At 39.9% G+C, this 19038-nt stretch overlaps 1 long non-coding RNA gene across 1 annotated transcript in view; it reads left to right on the forward strand.

Annotated features, from left to right (window-relative positions):
• The first annotated feature begins 36 nt into the window (after nt 1-36).
• LOC111521869 overlaps nt 37-19038 on the forward strand; it is a 22879-nt gene continuing 3877 nt past the window's right edge. The window contains exon 1 of the long non-coding RNA XR_002725104.3: nt 37-237. This is a non-coding gene — a long non-coding RNA (uncharacterized LOC111521869). The remainder of the gene's footprint in view (nt 238-19038) is intronic.

Below are 19038 nucleotides of genomic sequence, written 5' to 3' on the forward strand. Positions count from 1 at the left end.
GGAGCAGGGCTCCCCGAGGGAGGTAGTGCCCGAGGACCCGGAGATACCCGGGAGGGTGCGGAAAGGAGGGGTCCCGCACTAGTCCAGCAATTGCAGCGCCTCGCCCTGCCGGCCCCGGGTGCCCGGAGTAGCCGAACCCAGGGCGGGGCTTCCGGTATCAGCATCCCTCAGGCCGCCCCGGGACGCGGCCGTTGGTGGCCTGCCAGTTTTGCAGAGGGAATACTTAGACCCTACTGGGTGAGACCTTGCACTCTGTAACTATGCTTTTTCTGCTCTTAAAAATCAGCAATCTTGGGTCAAATTACTCTGTACGATATTAAATTTTGCCATACGCTAATGTAAGTATTATTTGCAACCAAAGGATGGATGGATGCTTTTCTTTTTCTCTCTTAGCTTTTCTTAACTTATTCGTGGATTATCACTTACTAGACTAGTATACTAATGATTTAATATAAAAACACTCTGAAACGTTTATCTCCGCACAGATGGGTGTTGATTTCCTCCTTTACCAGAGAAAAACAACTTAACTTAGATGGGGAAAATGTATTCCCTTGTGATGGGAAAAATGTATTCAACTCCGGTACACTGCCAAATTGGCTTCTTTAAACACTGGAGAAATCTGCTTCCCCAAATTTTACTCCCAGGTAGGCAGGAATTTAGAAAAGCTCTGTGTCTTTAAAAAGCTATGTTGAACAGTAAAATAGTCCCATTTAGTACAATATATAGTAAGTTACTGACTAGTTTGTCATTGTAATCAAAGAGTTTGAATGATTTCTACACCTCAGGTGCTACGATGTATCTTTAAGCACCTTAATATATATAAATAATATATACTATCCTCTTCAAATTAAAAGTTATCAGCTTTTGATTTTTTCCAGTACAACTAGATGTAATAGATGGATATATAATAGTGGAAACTTCACGTTGTTCTTGATCTTACAAAAGTATGATAAGAATCTTGGGCATAAAAGTGGAACTTTAGCAGTTCATTGGAAAAGAAAGCCACAAATTGATCTTTAGCACCCTATACTTTTCCTGTATTAAAAACAACTGTAAAGATGCTATTGGCTGTGTAATCTGGTGTCTTTTTCTGCAGATTAGGAAACAGAAGTATAGGGAGGTTAAATAACTTGCCCAAAGTTACACAGTTATTAAGGGATAGAGTCAGGATTCTAGCTTCAGCTCCAAAGTCTCCAAAGTCCACAGTTTGTTGAATAAATAAATGTTGAGATAATCAAACAAGCCATCTTCTTAACTAACCAACACAAATATCAACAAAATAAATAAGAAGAGACCTGGAGTCATATGTTAACCTTTGTTCATTATATAAACACTATCCAGCATATGTGGCTTTTTTCCCTTTGTTTTTGTTACTCTGGGTTTGGATTGCTAAAGAAATATTTCTAGAGAAAGAATTGGAGAAACAAGACTGGTTTCTGATCTTGTCATATCTTGTATTTTAAAATAAAGGGCAGGCTTACAAGTAATGACAATAAATTTATAATGTTACATAGGAGGCTGGGTGCGGTGGCTCATGCCTGTAATCCCATCTCTTTGGGAGGCCAAGGCAGGCGGATCACTTGTGGCCAGGAGGTTGAGACCAACCTGGCGAAACCCCACCTGTACTAAAAATACAAAAATTAGCTGGGCGTGGTGGCACGCACCTATAATCCCAGATACTCTATCCCTTAATAACTGTGTAACTTTGGGCAAGTTATTTAACCTCCCTATACTTCTGTTTCCTAATCTGTAAAATGAAGATAATATTAGTATCTAACTCATAGGGTTGTTGAAAAGGTTAATTAAGCAAATACACAAACAGCTTAGAATAGTCCCTGGTATATAGTAAGTGCTCAATAAATTATGGATGGGAGGATTCCGACCCACATGGAGTTTAGTCTTGGCAGTACGGATCAGGCAGGTAGAAAATCTTGAATCTCAGCTACTCAGGAGGCTGAGGCGAGAGAATCACTTGAACGCTAGAGGCGGAGGTTGCGGTGAGCCAAGTGTTGCAGTGAGCCAAGATCGTGCCACTGCACTCCAGCCTGGGTGACAGAGTGAGACCCCATCTCAAAAAAATTAAAAATTAAAAAAAGTCACATATTAGGTGGAAGTTCTATCAACTATATTTTAATTACAGTTTAAATAAAAACACTTCTAAAAATCAGCCCTAGTTTAAAAATACTTGAAACCAAACCTGTCTGACTCCTAAAGATAATTGCAAGTGATTGGTTAGGTGAACCAATTGGGTTCTAGGTTTTAATATTTTAGTCATTTGAATTCATGGGTATTTTTATTGGTATGAATAAAAATGTTATTTAAAAAATGCTGTTCTCTGATTTTCAGAACTCAATGAAAATAAAATGTACAGGCACAAGACATACTGTTATTAATCCTGATATCACCAAATTTGAAACAAGCTTACAAAGTAGACCATATAACAAATGTTCAAGAAAAATGTTTCAGTACTCAGCTAGGAATCTTTATAGATAAATTTTATTTCATCAGTATTGCAAGAAAAGAATGGAGAGAATGAACATTATGTTTTGTTGGATGACAGGCGTACAAAATAACACAAGGGGTAATTATTCTGTTCTGATTCCACCCATCCTCAGAGAGGCCAAGAATGTTCTACATATTTCAGTTTCATTCTCTTCACAGTGGCCTCGTGAGGTAAATTCAGAGTTAGGCAAAAAGGAAGGAAAAAGAACACAACAAGAAAAAAACAGAGTTACAATTCAGTATTGGCTATTGACTTTAAGAGAAGAGAGTGACCATCACTACAGCTCCATGACTCCTATTCACTGTGAAACAGGCTTGAGCAAGCAAGAGAAGAAGGTGGGATTTGCTTTGAAAAGTAGCAGTGGTGTATATGCAGTAGCAGCACATACCTTTTGCTCTGCCTATTTGGCTGCACATATCTTTCCCGCTTTAATATGAATGATTACCTACTTGGGAGGAGGCAACCCAGATGTCCCCTGGTGTCTGTTGATGTCCATAGCATGAGCTATCCTGAGGGGAAGAACATGGATGTGACTTTTTCCGCCTCGGCCTTACGTGCCATGCTACTGATCTGGTGTTTGCAAAAAGAGGAAACATAGGCCAGGCCTGGTGGCTCACGCCTGTAATCCCAGCACTTTGGGAGGCCAAAGTGGGTAGATCACTTGAGGTCAGGAGTTCAAGACCAGCCTGGTCAACATGGCGAAACCCTGTCTCTACTAAAAATACAAAAATTAGCTGGGTGTGGTGGCGCTTGCCTGTAGTCCCAGCTACTCATGAGGCTGAGGCAGGAGAATCGCTTGACCCAGGAGGCAGAGGTTTCAGTGAGCCGGGGTCATGCCACTGCACTCCAGCCCGGGTGACAGAGCAAGACTCCATCTCAAAAACAAAACAAAAAACAGAGGAAACATAGAAATAAGAACTGGGGATTTGTTTTTACCTTTTTTTTTATACTTACTAATGGAGGCTTGGAAAATGCAGGATAAAATATCAGAAAAACAATCATTCAAAGATGATGATAAATAGGTAACATTTTTACCAATATTTTTTCTCTTATATGTATGTAAAGGAGTGTGTGTGTGTATGAGAGAGAGAGAGAAGAGAGTTTTACAATGGATCCTACAGAATACATAATCTTACATCCTGCTTTTTCCACCTAACATTATCAGACAAAACTTTTTGCAAGTCATTAAATCTTCTTCCAAAATATGGTATTTTTCTCCTATGGCTACACAATTTGCAATCAAAGGACTATTCATTTATTTACATACTCCTTTACTGAGAACATTTAAATTGTTTTCTTCACAGTGACATCCTTCCTCTACATTTGTATTTATTTCCTTAGGACCTATTTTCAGAGGTCATTTTTGGTTCAAGTCATTTGAACATTTTAAGGTTCTTGTGACATGTTGTTGATTGTTTCCTGCAATGCTCGAGCTAGTTTATACCCTCACTGGCACTGAGAGTGTGGATTGGAAGTGCAATTTTCAACATAGGTGAATATCTGGATTCTGGATGTTCATCAATTGCGGATTTCATCACATTCTTCTGAGGGAGAAGGCCTCTCGTGTTATGTTCAGCCATAACCACTACCCCATGGGAGTCATCCAATACACTGAATGTCTGCTGTGTCCTGGGCTCCCTGCCTATTGGGCTCTGGGAGTACAGCAGCAAAGAAGGTGGACATAGACAAATAGGCAATAAACACTGCATCCTCAAAAGAAGCCAGAAGCCACATGGCTCAGCTTGGGGGCCTGTAGTTTATCAAGTTGTCTTCTCAGGAAGACCTTCCTTGACCACCTCTTTTAACCTGATAGCTTCCTCTGGCACTTGCTGTCATGCCTTCCCTGCTTTATGTTTTCTCCATGACCCTTCCCACTTTTAACATACTATATAACCGATTTGTTTATTGTGTATTTCTCCTACTAGAATAGAAGCCCATGAGGATTGGTGGGTTTTGTTTCTTTTCTGGTTTTTTATTTTCTGTTTATTCTTAGCACCTGCAACAGTTTTCTGGCATCCAGGAGGTGTTAAACCAATATTTGACTAAATGAATGAACATGCAAGTGAATTAACAGATGAGGTAACACCAAGATAAACCATGTTACAAATAAGCAGAGTAAGTGATGATTTGCCTTGAGGGATTTGAGAGAGAATTTGATCAGATCCCTGGCTCAAATACAGATACCCTCCCATTTCATTTTTAAATATATTTTCCTTTAGCACTTGAGTACTTTCCCATATTCTCAAAAAGAGTTCTCTCTTAAAAAATAGATATATTGCCCGATGCCGTGGCTCACACCTGTAACCCCAGCACTTTGGGAGGCTGAGGCGGGTGGATTGCCTGAGCTCAGGAGTTCAAGACCAGCCTGGGCAACATGGTGAAACCTCGTCTCTACTAAAAGTACAAAATTAGCCAGGCATGGTGACATCTATCTGTAATCCCTGCTACTCAGGAGACTGAGGCAGGAGAATCGCTTGAACCAGGGAGGTAGAGGTTGCAGTGAGCCAAGATCGCGCCATTGCACTCCAGCCTGGGCAACAAAAGTGAAACTCTGTCTCAAAAAAAAATAGATCTATTAACCCCATTATGAACCTTCTGACATGGTACACCAGGAAGGACTCAACGTCGCTTCTGTGGCATTCCTACCTTGAATCTCATCTTGAGGAAACATGAGACAAACTCCAACTGAGGAACAGTCTATAACTGGCCTTTTCAAAATATTAAGATCATGAAAGTTAAGGACTAAAGAACTATTCCAGTTTAAAGAAGACTAAGGAGACATGTCAGCTAAGTATAAAGAGTGTTCCTGGATTGGGTCTTGGAACAGACAGAAAAGGCTTGAGAAACATTGCGGAGACAATTTACGAAATTTCATATGGGCCATAAACTTAATATGAATAAGAATATTGTATCAATGTTAAACTTCCTTGTTTTGATCATTAGACTGCAGTAATATAATCTCTTACATCAGAGATTTCTTTTGTGTCTTAGAAAATACATATTGAAGTATTTAGTGGTAAAGAGGAATGATGTCTGCAATTCACTCTCAAATGGGCCAGAAAAAATATACATCATATATATTCATATACACATGTAAATAAAGATAGCAAGCACATGACAAAATAAATAGAGCAGAATCTGGGTAAACAGTAAAATGGAGTTATTTATACTATTTTTGTAACTTTCTGTAAGTTAGTATTACATCAAAATAAAAAATTTACAAATAAATATACATATATTCCTAGGAGGAGTCATACATAAGCATCTCAGATAATACCTTCATTACAAGTTATTCAGTAGCTGAGAGCAAGAATTGGGCACTCTTGCTTTTGTTACTTCTTCGCCCCAACCTGAGGACCCCCACATGAAGATAAGGAAGAGGTGGAAGACATTAAATTCAAACTTCACCTACATCACCGTTTTGCCTTGGACTCAGTGACTTTTACAGAAACAAATTGAGACACAGAGAAGTTAAATAAATTAAAAGATAGAAATATGGCTTAAGGCCAGGCACGGTGGCTCACACCTGTAATCCTAGCATTTTGGGAGGTCAAGGCAGGTGGATTGCCTGAGCTCAGGAGTTTGAGACCAGCCTGGGCAACATGGTGAAACCCGTCTCTACTAAAAGTACAAAATATTAGCCATGCATGGTGGTGCATACCTGTAACTCCAGCTACTCAGGAGGCTGAGGCAGGAGAATCTCTTGAACCTGAGAGGCGGAGGTTGCAGTGAGCCAAGATCATGCCACTGCACTCCAGCTTGGGTGACAGAGCAAGACTCTGTCAAAAAAAAAAAGAAAGAAAGAGAGAAAGAGAGAGAAAAAAAGAAAAAAGAAAGGAAGAAAGGAAGAAAGAAAGGAAGAAAGAAAAGAAAGAAAGAAAAAGAAAGAAAAGAAAAGAAAAGAGAGAGAAAGAGCGAGCAAGCTTGGAGTGGTGACTCACGCCTGTAAGGCCAGACCTCTGGAAGATTGAAGCAGGAGCATCTCTTCAGCCCAGGAGTTCAAGACCAGCCTGGGCAACATAGTGAGACCTCATCTTTACCAAAACAAATAAAAATTAGCTGGCATGGTGGTGCACACCTATAGTGCCAGCTACTCGGGAGGTTGAGATGGGAGCATCAGTTGAGCCCAGGAGGTGGAGGTTGATCAGTCCACTGATGATAGCTCACTGCACTCCAACCTGGGCAAGACAGCAAGATCCTGTCTCAATAAATAAATAAGTTAAAAAGTAGGAATATATAAACAGTTAACCAGACAGGCTACACAGAGAAATGACCAAATTATTTTCTTAACCCTTATACATTATGAGATTTAATGTGTTAATACTTGTAAAACCCTGAGATCATCTGACAAAAAGTACTCTAAGCTTGTCTTTTATTATCCTGAGATAAGGAATTACTTGACAATGAACATTATTTCTGACTTTTTTATGACAGTATAATTGGTTGATATTAGTTTAATAAATATCAGTCACAATTTTCACAATAGGCCCTGATTTTATGACTGCCTTTGGTGATGTCTGGAACACGCCATCTCTTGTGCTGTTAAGTTTACAGATTATTCTGTGTATTGTTCTGTTAGCAAGAACCCTAACAACACAAGTTTTGATGTCTGAAGTTAATTAAGTGCACCCTATCTTATAACAACTTGCATTCCTCAAACATCTGAGCCTCTGTTATTTGAGTGTCCTCAGTAATCATCAACCCTAAAGTAACTCTTGAGCAAGGGAAAGTAGGGTGTTGGAAAGGAGCTGGGGCAGCTGAAGCCCACGACAAAAGAAAAAGACGCCAAAAGTGCCAGTCATCAAAACTCTTCAGTGCTGTAATGAACCCTCCAGGGACCATTATAGTTGGGAGAATGATTCAGCAGTGGCTGACCCTAGGCTACATGGACAGATTCAACGTAAGTTTGTGGTCAAAAGCATTGCATTGGCTGGGGGCAGAGGAGGTGTGTGGTTTGTAACAGAAAAGGCACTTGTCCTCCATACATCATATTCCCCTGTGTTATTACTCTCTGCCCCTCTCAAACATATCAACACGAAAGCTCTGTGACCTAAAGATGAAAAGAAATCATTTGTAAAGGTCAAAAATTTATGTATTATGAAACACAAAAGTCTATGAAATCCACCACATACGTTGTGAATGTTCTGTGCCAGTTCAGTGTAGGAAGAAAAAGAAGTGAGGAGGCATATTTTTATAGATAAAAACAAAAAAAATGGACAAAATTATGACTGCAGACATGTGGAGAGTCCTATCTACACCCTGTCAGATGGTCCAAACACTCCACTCCCAACCATTTAGCCACATTTTGCATCTGTTTACGGCTACATCTAGGAAATTGAAAGCAGATGACATCATCATCACTGCAGCCAATGTTTGTAGCAAATATTCCTTCTCTCCAAAGGCTTAGAAATTTGTGAACGTGGAGCCAGGAAGACGGAATCATAATTAAATGCAGATGTGCTGTCATTTTTTACTATTATGCACCTAAAAGAAACAATGACCTGGAGCGCAAAACCAGTGTCCCCCTAAGAGAGCCCCAAATGGCACAGTCAGGCTAAGGACAGATCTCAGTGTGGGGACCTGGCTGCGAAGGAAGGCCTAGAAGGAAACTAAAGAGATAAAGGTGCATTGAGATAGACAGTCCGCCTTCATCAGTTTAAAAAAAAAGAAGAAACAAAGGTATTAGAGGAAACTCACATTAATCAAGACTAGATCTCAGCTCTGAAATTCTGAGGAAAGTACTATTTGTCTAGAATAAAAGGAGGGAATTTGCAAAATCCAAAGAACAGTGGATAAGGCATGGATTAAAATAGCTTCAGGCCAGGCACGGTGGCTCGCTCCTGTAGTCCCAACACTTTGGGAGGCTGAAGCCAGAGGATCGCTTGAGCCCAGGAGTTTGAGACCAGCCTGGGCAACATAGTGAGACCACTTCTCCACAAAAAAATTAAAAATTAGCTAGGCATCATTGCACATGCCTGTAGTCCTAGTTACTCCAGAGGCTAAGGTGGGAGGATTGCTTGAACCTGGGAGGCTGAGCCTGTTGTGAGCTGTGATTGTGCCACTATACTTCAGCCTGGGTGACAGAGTGAGACTATGTCTCAAAAACAACAAATAAACAAAAAATAGCAGCTTCAGTAGAAGCACATTTATCCAAAGGTGGAGGGAGGAAGTCCTGGCTACAAGAAACCTTCATGCTCAACTGGCAAATTCAGCTTTTGATTGTAAAGTATAAAAGGAAGTATTTTTAGAGCAACACTTACTCAGGAAACAGTAAAACTGAATATTGCGTTTCATCATAACTGGCTCTAACCTGCTGTGGCTGTTTAGGACCATACATTTTGAGTGATTCAGGTATGCCAGACCCTCAAAGAATCTAACTGAAAACTGTTTATTGACCCATGAACCACAGGACTTGTTTTAACCAAGATACAAGCCTGTGGACCCTTTCCTCCCTATCCACAGTGCTAATTTTCAATCCTTAATTTGTGGCCATTAACAACCCCTGATTTGTACTCCCTCAGCAAAACTACTCAATTGATATTTTTCTCTAAAATATGTTCCATTGTCTAGCAACTTTAAAAAAAAACAATTTTTTAAGCACTGAAGATCTTTATATATATAAATATTTATATATATCTATGTATATATTTTAATATTTTTTTCCAATAACTTTAGGGGTACAAGTGGTTTGTGGTTTCATGGATGAATTGTACAGTGGTGAAGTCTGAATTTTTAGTGCACCAATCACTCAAGTAGTGTTCTTTGTACCCAATAAGCAGTTTTTCATCCCTCACTCCACTTCCACCCTCCCCTTTCTGAGCCTCAAATGTTCATTATATCACTCTCTATGTCCTTGCATACACATAGCTTAGCTCCCACTTATAAGTGAGAACATGTGGTGTTTGGTTTTCCATTCCTGAGTTACTTCACTTAGAATAATGGCCTCCAGTTTCATCCAGTTTGCTGCAGAAGACTTTCTTTTCTTCTTTTTTATGACTGAGTAGCATTCCATGGTGTATATAGACCGCATTTTCTTTATCCATTCATCAATTGACAAGCATTTAGGCTGATTCCGTATCTTTGCAATTATACATGCACGTATTTTTTTGATATAATGACTTTTTTTTCCTTTCAGTAAATAGCCAGTGGTGGGATTGCCAGATTGAATGGTAGATCTACTTTTAGTTCTTCAAGAAACTTCCATACTGTTTTCCATAGAGGTTGTATTAATTTACATTCCCACCAGTAGCATCTAAGCATTCCCTTTTCACCACATCCATACCAACATCTACTGTTTTTTGACTTTTTAATAATAGCCATTTTGGCTGGGGTAGGTGATATCTCATTGTGGTTTTAATTTGCATTCCCCTGATGATTACTAATGTTGAGCTTTTTAAAAATGTTTGTTGACCATTTGTATATCTTCTTTTGAGAAATGTCTATTCATGTCCTTTGCCCACTTTTTGATGGGATTATTTGCTTTTTTCTTGCTGATTTGTTTGAATTCCTTGTCAATTCTGGATATAAATCCTTTGTTGGATGCATAGTTTGCAACTATTTTCTCCCATTCTGGATTGTATGTTTACTCTATTATTGTTATTATTATTATTGCTGTACAGAAGCGTTTTCATTTTTGTTGCATTTGCTTTTGGGGTCATAGTCATAAATTTTTTATGCAGACCAGTGTCCAGAAGAGTTTTTTCAAGGTTTTCTTCTAGAATTTTTATAGTTTCGGGTCTTAGATTTAAAGATCTTAATCAAAGATCTTTTTTAAAAAAAGAGGAATGTGAACAAGAAAGATAAAGGATATCGTGTGTAAAAAGCTAAAGGTGACTCTAGCCCCTAAAAGCTGTATAAAGAAGGGTAGAGTTTGGAAAGTGCCAGCTAATGCTTCCCCATCCCAGGCATAAGGCAAGGACAATGGAAGGGATGTGAGTAGACAGGGATCACGAAGAGATACGGAGCCTCTTTGGATATAATTCCTGGAGTCCCAGCCACCACTACTGGCCCCCACCTCCGTCCCAGTGCTTTGGATTTCCTGGTTACAATAGCAGTGGGAAAACTGAAAATTCATTCTTTTTTTTTTTTTTGAGATGGAGTCTTGCTCTGTTGCCCAGGCTGGAGTACAGTGACACCATCTTGGCTCACTGCAACCTCCACCTCCAGATTCAAGCGATTTTCATGCCTCAGCGTCCCACGTAGCTGGGATTACAGGCATCCGCCACCACACCCAGCTAATTTTTGTATTTTTAGTGGAGACAGGGCTTCACCATGTTAGCCAGGCTGGTCTCCAACTCCTGACCTCAGGTAATCTGCCCACCTTGGCCTCCCAAAGTGCTAGGATTACAGGCATGGTTGGCCTGAAAAGTCACTCTTGCAAGAGCTGTTGGCTCGACTCTTCACTTGGAGTCCAGGTTTCTACTACCAGGGACACCACCACATCCTGGCATCTTTCCTAGTGCCACACCATCGTCACTATGGCAACTGTTGCCTCCTCTTGTTTACTTGCCATCACCTCCACAAGCTTTCGCTGCCCCAGTGAGGTACCTTTCCCAATCACTGTTGATGTGCCCACAGTACAGGGAGACCAACCATCCTGGTTTATCTGGGACAGAGGGGTTTCCTAGGATGTGGGACTTTAAGTGTTAAAACGGGAAAAGTCCCCAGCAAATCAGGATAGTTGGTCACCTTACCACCATAGTTGCCACAACTGCCACTGCCACTGCCACTGACTGTGTCTTTGAAGTAGAGGTGGGAACAGGGGAGCATACTTCTGTCCTATGAAAAAGTGCCAGGGAAACTTTTACTTCCAGCTTGAGTGCCCTGCCAGGCCCTCAGGGAAAATTCACACATCTCCATTTCCTTGGATGGAATTATGCAACCCTAGGAGGCTGCACTGCCTTCCCTCAGGCCATTTCTCGGTGACAGCTCTGTGTCCACCCCACTGTCACCCCAGCGATGTTGGCTACAGGCTGAATTTGCCCATCTCTCCCACCCCCTTATCCCTGAGGAGGGGACCTTCACCACACAACCTGAGGAAGGCAAACTGGACTTAGAACTTACTGCAATTGTTGATATGTGTGCACCAATACAATCCATAGAATACTCACTATTTTTAACCGTAAAATCTGCCCAAGTGTTATGCTAAATGCTAAAGGATGGAGAAATAATACTTTCAGATAGTTTTTTTCAAAAGAAAGAAATGAAATCTTTAAAAGAGAAATTTCTTAATCTCACCAAAACCCTCTTTTTAAAAAAATTGAAATGATATTAATATGCTGTTTTTTATAAAGCCATATATATTCACTTCAGGTGCTTTAGAAAATAGAGAAAACCATATAAATTTAACCTCCCAAAATCGCTCCCATATTTTACCATCCCAAGACAACCATTGTTCATATTTTTTCACATTTTGGTGTATACTCTTCTAGTTTTATCTATGAATGTTTATGCACTTAAATATAGAAGGCTTTCAATAAAATGAGATCATATATATTGTTTACAAATATTACATATATACATACTATATAACCTGTGCTTCTCACTTAATATGTCATAAACATCTTTGCATGTTGATAAATAAAAATCTCTGTGATCATTTTTAATGGCTACATGATATCCTATGTATTCCACAGTATTCCATGGATGTTTATTCTAGGCCTTCTTAGTTGGGGTAGATAGCAGCAGAAATTCCCCAAGGAGAAGCTTTTAAGAAAGCATTTTTCTTAAGGGCTGCCTCCACTTCACTGCAGTGTTGACATCTCTTGAAAGCCTGCCATAACTCCAATTTCCACAGTTGTTTACAGAGTAGCCCATAAAATAAGGTATCTGAAATGGCATCTTTATCAAATATCACCAAAAAGAGGAAATAGAAAACCCAGAAGCACTCTGGTCTAATAGCCATGATTCTTGTAAGTAGACTATTCCAGAAAACAAAAACAAAGACGGGAAAGTAACTGAACTGCCAAACACTGGCAGTGCAATCCAAAGAGGTGAAAAGCAAATGCACAAGAGCTGAATAAATAAAGTAGCAATCAGGAAGGAAGCACAGGGGAAATCACAAGAGAAAGCAGAAGAGCAGCCCTTGAGATAAGAAAAGTGAGGCAAACATGAGAAGGGTTCTTCAGAACTTGGAGATCACTGTAGATAATAGCAGAAGCACAGCCCGGCATGATGACTCATGCCTGTAATCCCAGCACTTTGGGAGGCCAAGGTGGGCAGATTACCTGAGGTCAGGAGTTCAAGACCCGCCTGGCCAACATGGTGAAAACCCATCTCTACTAAAAATACAAAAATTAGCCAGGCATGGTGACACGTGCCTGTAATCCCAGCTACTCAGAAGGCTGAGGCGGGAGAATCACTTGAACTCAGGAGGCAGAGGTTGCAGTGAGCCGAGATCATGTCACTGCACTCCAGCCTGGGTGACAGAGTGAGATTTCATCTCAAAAATAATAATAATAATAATAATACAAAGCAGATACATGAAGAAAGAGAAACAAAGGTATAGGAAACAAATGCAGGAGTGCAGACTAATACTTACATGTCTTTTTTGGTCAAGGCTTTTAGTTGTGAAATATTTTATACTTAAAAATTTGAATATGATATAATTTTTATATATGCAATACATGCACTTATATTATAGAGAATAATAAAATCAAACATCTGTGATTCACCACTCAGCCTAAATAGAATCTTACCAATATGGGTAAAACCTTTTACATATCCTTCCCTGATATTCCCCTTCCTCTCCCTTGCTTTCTTTATGGTTTAGTCAAACATATGTGTTCTACATGCACACGTATGTTTATTGCGGCACTATTCACAATAGCAAAGACTTGGAATCAACCCAAATGTTCATCAGTGACAGACTGGATTCCGTCTCAAAAAAAAAAAAAAAAGAAAAAGAAAATGTGGCAAATATACACCACAGAATACTATGCAGCCATAAAAAAGGATGAGTTCGTGTCCTTTGTAGGGACATGGATGCAGCTGGAAACCATCATTCTGAGCAAACTATCACAATAACAGAAAACCAAACACCGCATGTTCTCACTCATAGGTGGGAATTGAACAATGAGATCACTTGGACACAGGAAGGGGATCATCACACGTCAGGGCCTTTTGTGGGGAGGGGAAATAGGGGAGGGATAGCATTAAGAGATATACCTAATGTAAATGACGAGTTAATGGGTGCAGCACACCAACATGGCACATGTATACATATGTAACAAACCTGCAGGTTGTGCACATGTACCCTAGAACTTAAAGTATTTAAAAAAAAAAAAAAAAAGTGTTCTATAGATAGTATATAGAGGGGAGAGTTGACCTGTTTTTAAACTTTATATAAATGTATATAAATGTTATGTGTTCTTTTGTAAACAGGAAACCTGCCTGAATAGAGTCCATCTTTAAGATTTAGAATGTCTGAGTATGTGTCATAAGTGGTAGTGGAGGCAAAAGGAAAGTTCCCTTGCCTGAAGGCTAAGATGTCTCCTATTAACCACATAAACTGGGTGCCCTGTTGGGAGTTGGATGTATATGTATCTGTACATGTCTAGTAAACTGGTAGAAAGGGCTAACATAAATCTCTTTGTAGGGCCCTGAGAATCCTTTTACAAAACGACTCATTCTAGAAAGAGCATGAATTGCTGGAGCCAGGAATAAAGCCTGAGTTAGGAAGGAGAAGTGGTGATTCTGTGCTGTGCAACCGTTGGGTGCAAGTTTAATTCCAAGGGAGAGACAGTGCTATAAAATAAAAGATGGAAGACTTCTCCTATGTTCTGTAACACACTGGAGCCCAGGCAACACTGCTGTGACATGCCATCATAACAGATAGCAACATAAAAGGGAGAGAGCCATTCTTCTACACTTTGCCCATGATGGCACCAGCTGGACCTGGGGTGCACATGGTGCCCAGTGGCACCGACCAGAAACAATGGGAGACTCCCTGGGACCCAGAAGAACAAAGTAGCAGCAGTCCTGGCCAGTTTAGATACCACTTTAATACCTTTCCTTGCTGGGATTCTCATAAATATCTGGGAGGAGACTTGCTAGAGGTTTGGACTTCTGTGTCTGATGAAGTGAAATTTGGGTATTGATGTCAATGTGATTTGAGGCTGGTGAGGTCTGAGAAAATTTCAAGTTACAACAATAATATGTCAGAATGTAACCTAGAGAAAAAGTAATGTGCTGTTTGGGGAATACAGGGCTAATTCAGTTTGCCTGAAACTTAGGATCTATGGAAGTTATTAGGGAAGTATTGGCATGAAAGATAGGTTCCTTCAAGGTGCTATGCAACCAACCTGGAAGGCCAGGCTAAGGGGTATGGACTTTTAAGACTTATTCAATAAGAAAAGGAGAAGTGCTGAAAATGTTTTAACATACAATGGCATGCTCAAAACTGTGTTTTAGGAAGATTAATTTTCCAGCAAGATCAAAAAAGATCATAAAATGGAGAGAGCAAATGAAGATCAGAAAACAAGTTCAGCCACCTCTAAAAGAGTCCAGGTCAGCTGAAATAAGGGCAGTAGCTATGGAATTGATTCAAGAACAACTGTGAAGTAGAATTGATGAGGACTTGGCATTACATTAGACACATCACTAAATAATGTTTGCAATCACATAATATGCCCATGTAACAAACCTACACACGTACCTCCTGAATCTTAAATAAAAGTTGAAATTATTTTTAAAAAATAAAATAAAGAGCAAATAACTGATTTCATTGACAATGGAAAAAAAAAGTTTCCAAATAATGATATGCTGTGACATGCTAATATATATTAGACTTTCTGCAATTTAATGCAATTGAAATTGAATCCATAATGACACCTGGAAAATCTGAACCTATTAAATTCTTCAGTGTTGTCATAACTGGAGTATGAAAGCCCTAAAAGAGAAACACTTTCTTTATATACATCCTACTTTTTTTTCTTTTTATTTATTTAAAAGGAAAAAAAATGTCCTTAAAAGAGAGGTGAAAATATGTCATTTTCCAGACCTTCAGATTGCTACACTGGTCACGTGAAGAGAAATCTGAAAACTATACAGGCGTCTTGTTCTAAAGAATCTGGGAAGTCGGACCTCAAGTGTCATTTCCCCAGATTCTATGTGTTGGGGGATTGGAGTGGGAGTTGAAATAGGTCCCTAATCACACGTTTATGAGACATCTCAGGGTAAGAACTGTGGATTTCACGATATTATAGGCTATGAGATTGTTTTATATACTGGCTGTTAGACCTAGGGCCCTGTGAATAGGCTGAGAGTGAGGGCAAGCCTCAGATCTTCCTGAAAGATGACCACTGGCTCTGTTTCGAAATGACAGTTTCCCTAGTTCAGAGAAAAGGGATTTATACATCAATTGAATAAATCGTTCCTCAATTAAGTGATTCCAAAAGGAGATGAAGGAAGCAGCCTCTCCAATAAACTTAATAATTACACCATTCAAGGGGTACATCTCTCCTGTTGGAAAGCCATTCCCAAAGATTAGCAGAATAGCTGATGCCCACTGGCTGGGCAGCATCCCTGTAACCTGTGTCCCAGGATTATGATGTGGTAAGAAGACCCGCTATGTAACAAACTGGAGGAGGAGGAATTCTTCTAATTTCTTTGAACTTTAAGAGTTATAAATAAATGTGTCTTTTAAGGGTCTTTTTATTTACTTTTATTTTTATAGGTCAATATGCTTCTTGTAAAATAGAATACAACAAAATATAAATGTGCAAAAACTTCCTTCTTAGTACCCACTGTCACCCCCAAACTCCTTTCTCTTTCTCTCTCCTCCTTCTCTCTCTGTTTTTTTTTTTTTTTTTTTAGTTTTTGTTTTTGTTTTTGTTTTTGAGACAGAGTCTCACTCTGTCGCCCAGGTTGGAATGCAGTGGCACGATCTCAGCTCGCTGCAACTTCCACCTCCCAGGTTCAAGCAATTCTCCTTCTTCAGCCTCCCTAGTAGCTGGGACTACAGGCACCCGCCACCATGCCTGGCTAATTTTTGTAATTTTAGTAGAGACAGGGTTTCACCATGTTGGCCAGGATGGTCTCGATCTCCTGAACTTGTGAGCCACCCACCTCAGCCTCCCAAAGTGCTGAGATTACAGGTGTGAGCCACCGTGCCCAGCCTTTTTATTATTAATATATATAGCTCCACCTTGTTCTTTTGAGTTGCCACATAACATTCTACACTGTGAACACATCCTATTTACTTAACCTTTTCCTTATTAACAGACATTTAGGTTTTCTCCAGTTTTCACTTTTACAAACAATATTTCCCTGAACATCCTTGCAGGGACAACTTTGTATACTGCTGTAAGTCTTCCTGTAAGACAAATTCCTAGAAATTGAATTGCAAAACTCTCCTCCCTTGTGAACAAGACACCATTCTGATTAATCCACAGGATCCCATACTGGCCAAATGTCAATTGTCCCAGCCTTAAATGTCAGGCATCCAGTAGTTCTCTCCCCCCTCACCCTTCACCTCTTACTTTCTTCTGCATGCTGCCACTAGCTGGTCCCGCTTGAGGCAGCTAGTTTCACAGTCTACTAGTTTTATGTGCAGGGGATCTGGCTGAGCAAAAAGAAGCAAGAATTGGTGCCATAAACATAGAACCAGCTTTCGAAACAATGATCCGAGAAATAGGCTACTGAGAAATAATAGACAATGAAATGGGTAGCTTTAGACCATAAAGTAGACTAAATGGCTTCATATAGTCCCCATTAGCTCTGTTTTGATTTGTTTCCTCATTGCTTCAAATGCTGAGTACTGGGTAAAAGGAGGAATTTCTAGGTGTTTTAGTAGATTATCTTTTCTAAGTGATAAATTTTTTAAATTGGGCAACTTGTTCCTGGTGTTTTCACCAGGAGAAACAGATGGACTGGTACCAGGTATTCACCATAGACACCATACCTCATTTAATCCTCAAAACACTCCTGGGAAGGAGTAGGTGATGTAACTGAGGCTCAGCGATGATTAGGTGCCTTGCCTGCTATTGAATGAGTCTCAGGATTCTAAAGCAGGTCACCCCGATGCCAAAGCCCATGTTTCTTTCGCTGTTTGATAAAAGTGTCATAGTCTTAGCCCAGACCACTTTCTCCAGGTAAGTCGTCAAATAATCTTTTACTAATGCACCTCCTCCCCGGGATAAGGAAGGAACCAAAAGACAGAATGGCATTTTATTTCCGAGTTGGGTTCTTGGTCTGTTTTTTGCATTTATTTCTAATAATTAGTTGCCATATTTTTGCATCATTGCTATGGTATTTTCTTCCTCAGCTTGCTCACATGTGGCTAACTGTCCCAACATTTTATTTGCTCTGATACAATGTTGGTGACTTCTCTACTTTTGTTTTCTAATTAGCTGATTTTAAATTACAATGGAAGAGAATGTTGAAGTTGTTTGCTCTAGATTTAGGGATTAAGTTTTTAATATTCCTAGCACCAGTTTTCTCTAGTTACTAGAAAAACACCATACTGGTCATAGAAAGAGCCCCCTAGAGACGAATTGGCATTTATTTGTTTCTGTTGGAATTCAGATCACCTCTATAGACAGATAAAAGGATAGAAGATAAGAGGAGTTCAGATTCACAGTCTACAAAGTCATAAAATTTATACTGGCAAAATGTAAGTATATACAAGAAAGATTTAGACACATTTGAGAATGATAGCTCCAACAAGGACCTATAAGGAAGATATTAAGAATTTCTTGGTTATTATACATAAACAGAGACTGACAAGAAAAAGAACAACTACCATACGCTCCCTCCCCTTATAAGTGCTTCTTGGAGAAACTGAGTGGTAATACGATTGATGTGAGACAGAATGGTATTTTGTATGTCTACATGTATTCCCTTTACTGGTTCTGGCGTTAAGGTTCTCTCTATCCAGTGATGCAATAGACAGTTGCTGGTTTTGCAACTCTATGCACTCTACATTTTGTAATATCATCCTAATTTTGCTTTGTAGGCATTATTCCCTCCTCTACCCTACCTTTTATTTACACTTGAAGTCTATCTGCCCCAAGTCAGAATGAAACCTAAGCCAGTGGGTGCATTCTGTTGCTCCTGCCATAGCAATACATTTACAGAAAGACACGTGATCTAACCCAGTCCAATCAGAAACGGAGAGGCTCAATTACAGGACTTCTGTGTAACTTTTCATGAGAAAACAGACTTTCTGGCTGGGCGCGGTGGCTCAATCCTGTAATCTCAGCACTTTGGGAGGCTGAGGCAGGCGGATCACCTGAGATCAGGAGTTCGAAACCAGCATGGCTAACATGGTGAAACTCCATCTCTACTAAAAATACAAAAATTAGCTGGGCATAGTGGCAGCCACCTGTAATCCCAGCTACTTGGGAGGCTGAGGTGGGAGAATCGCTTGAACCTGGGAGGCGGAGGTTGCAGTGAGTCGAGATTGCACTACTGCACTTCAGGCAGGGTGACAGAGTGAGACAGACTCCATCTCAAAAAAAAAAAAGAGAGAGAGAAAGAGAAGAAAGAAAGGAAGGAAGGAAGGAAGGAAGGAAGGAAGGAAGGAAGGAAGGAAG

The sequence above is a fragment of the Piliocolobus tephrosceles genome, chromosome 13 (genome assembly GCF_002776525.5).
Source record: "Piliocolobus tephrosceles isolate RC106 chromosome 13, ASM277652v3, whole genome shotgun sequence".
Taxonomy (NCBI): domain Eukaryota; kingdom Metazoa; phylum Chordata; class Mammalia; order Primates; family Cercopithecidae; genus Piliocolobus; species Piliocolobus tephrosceles.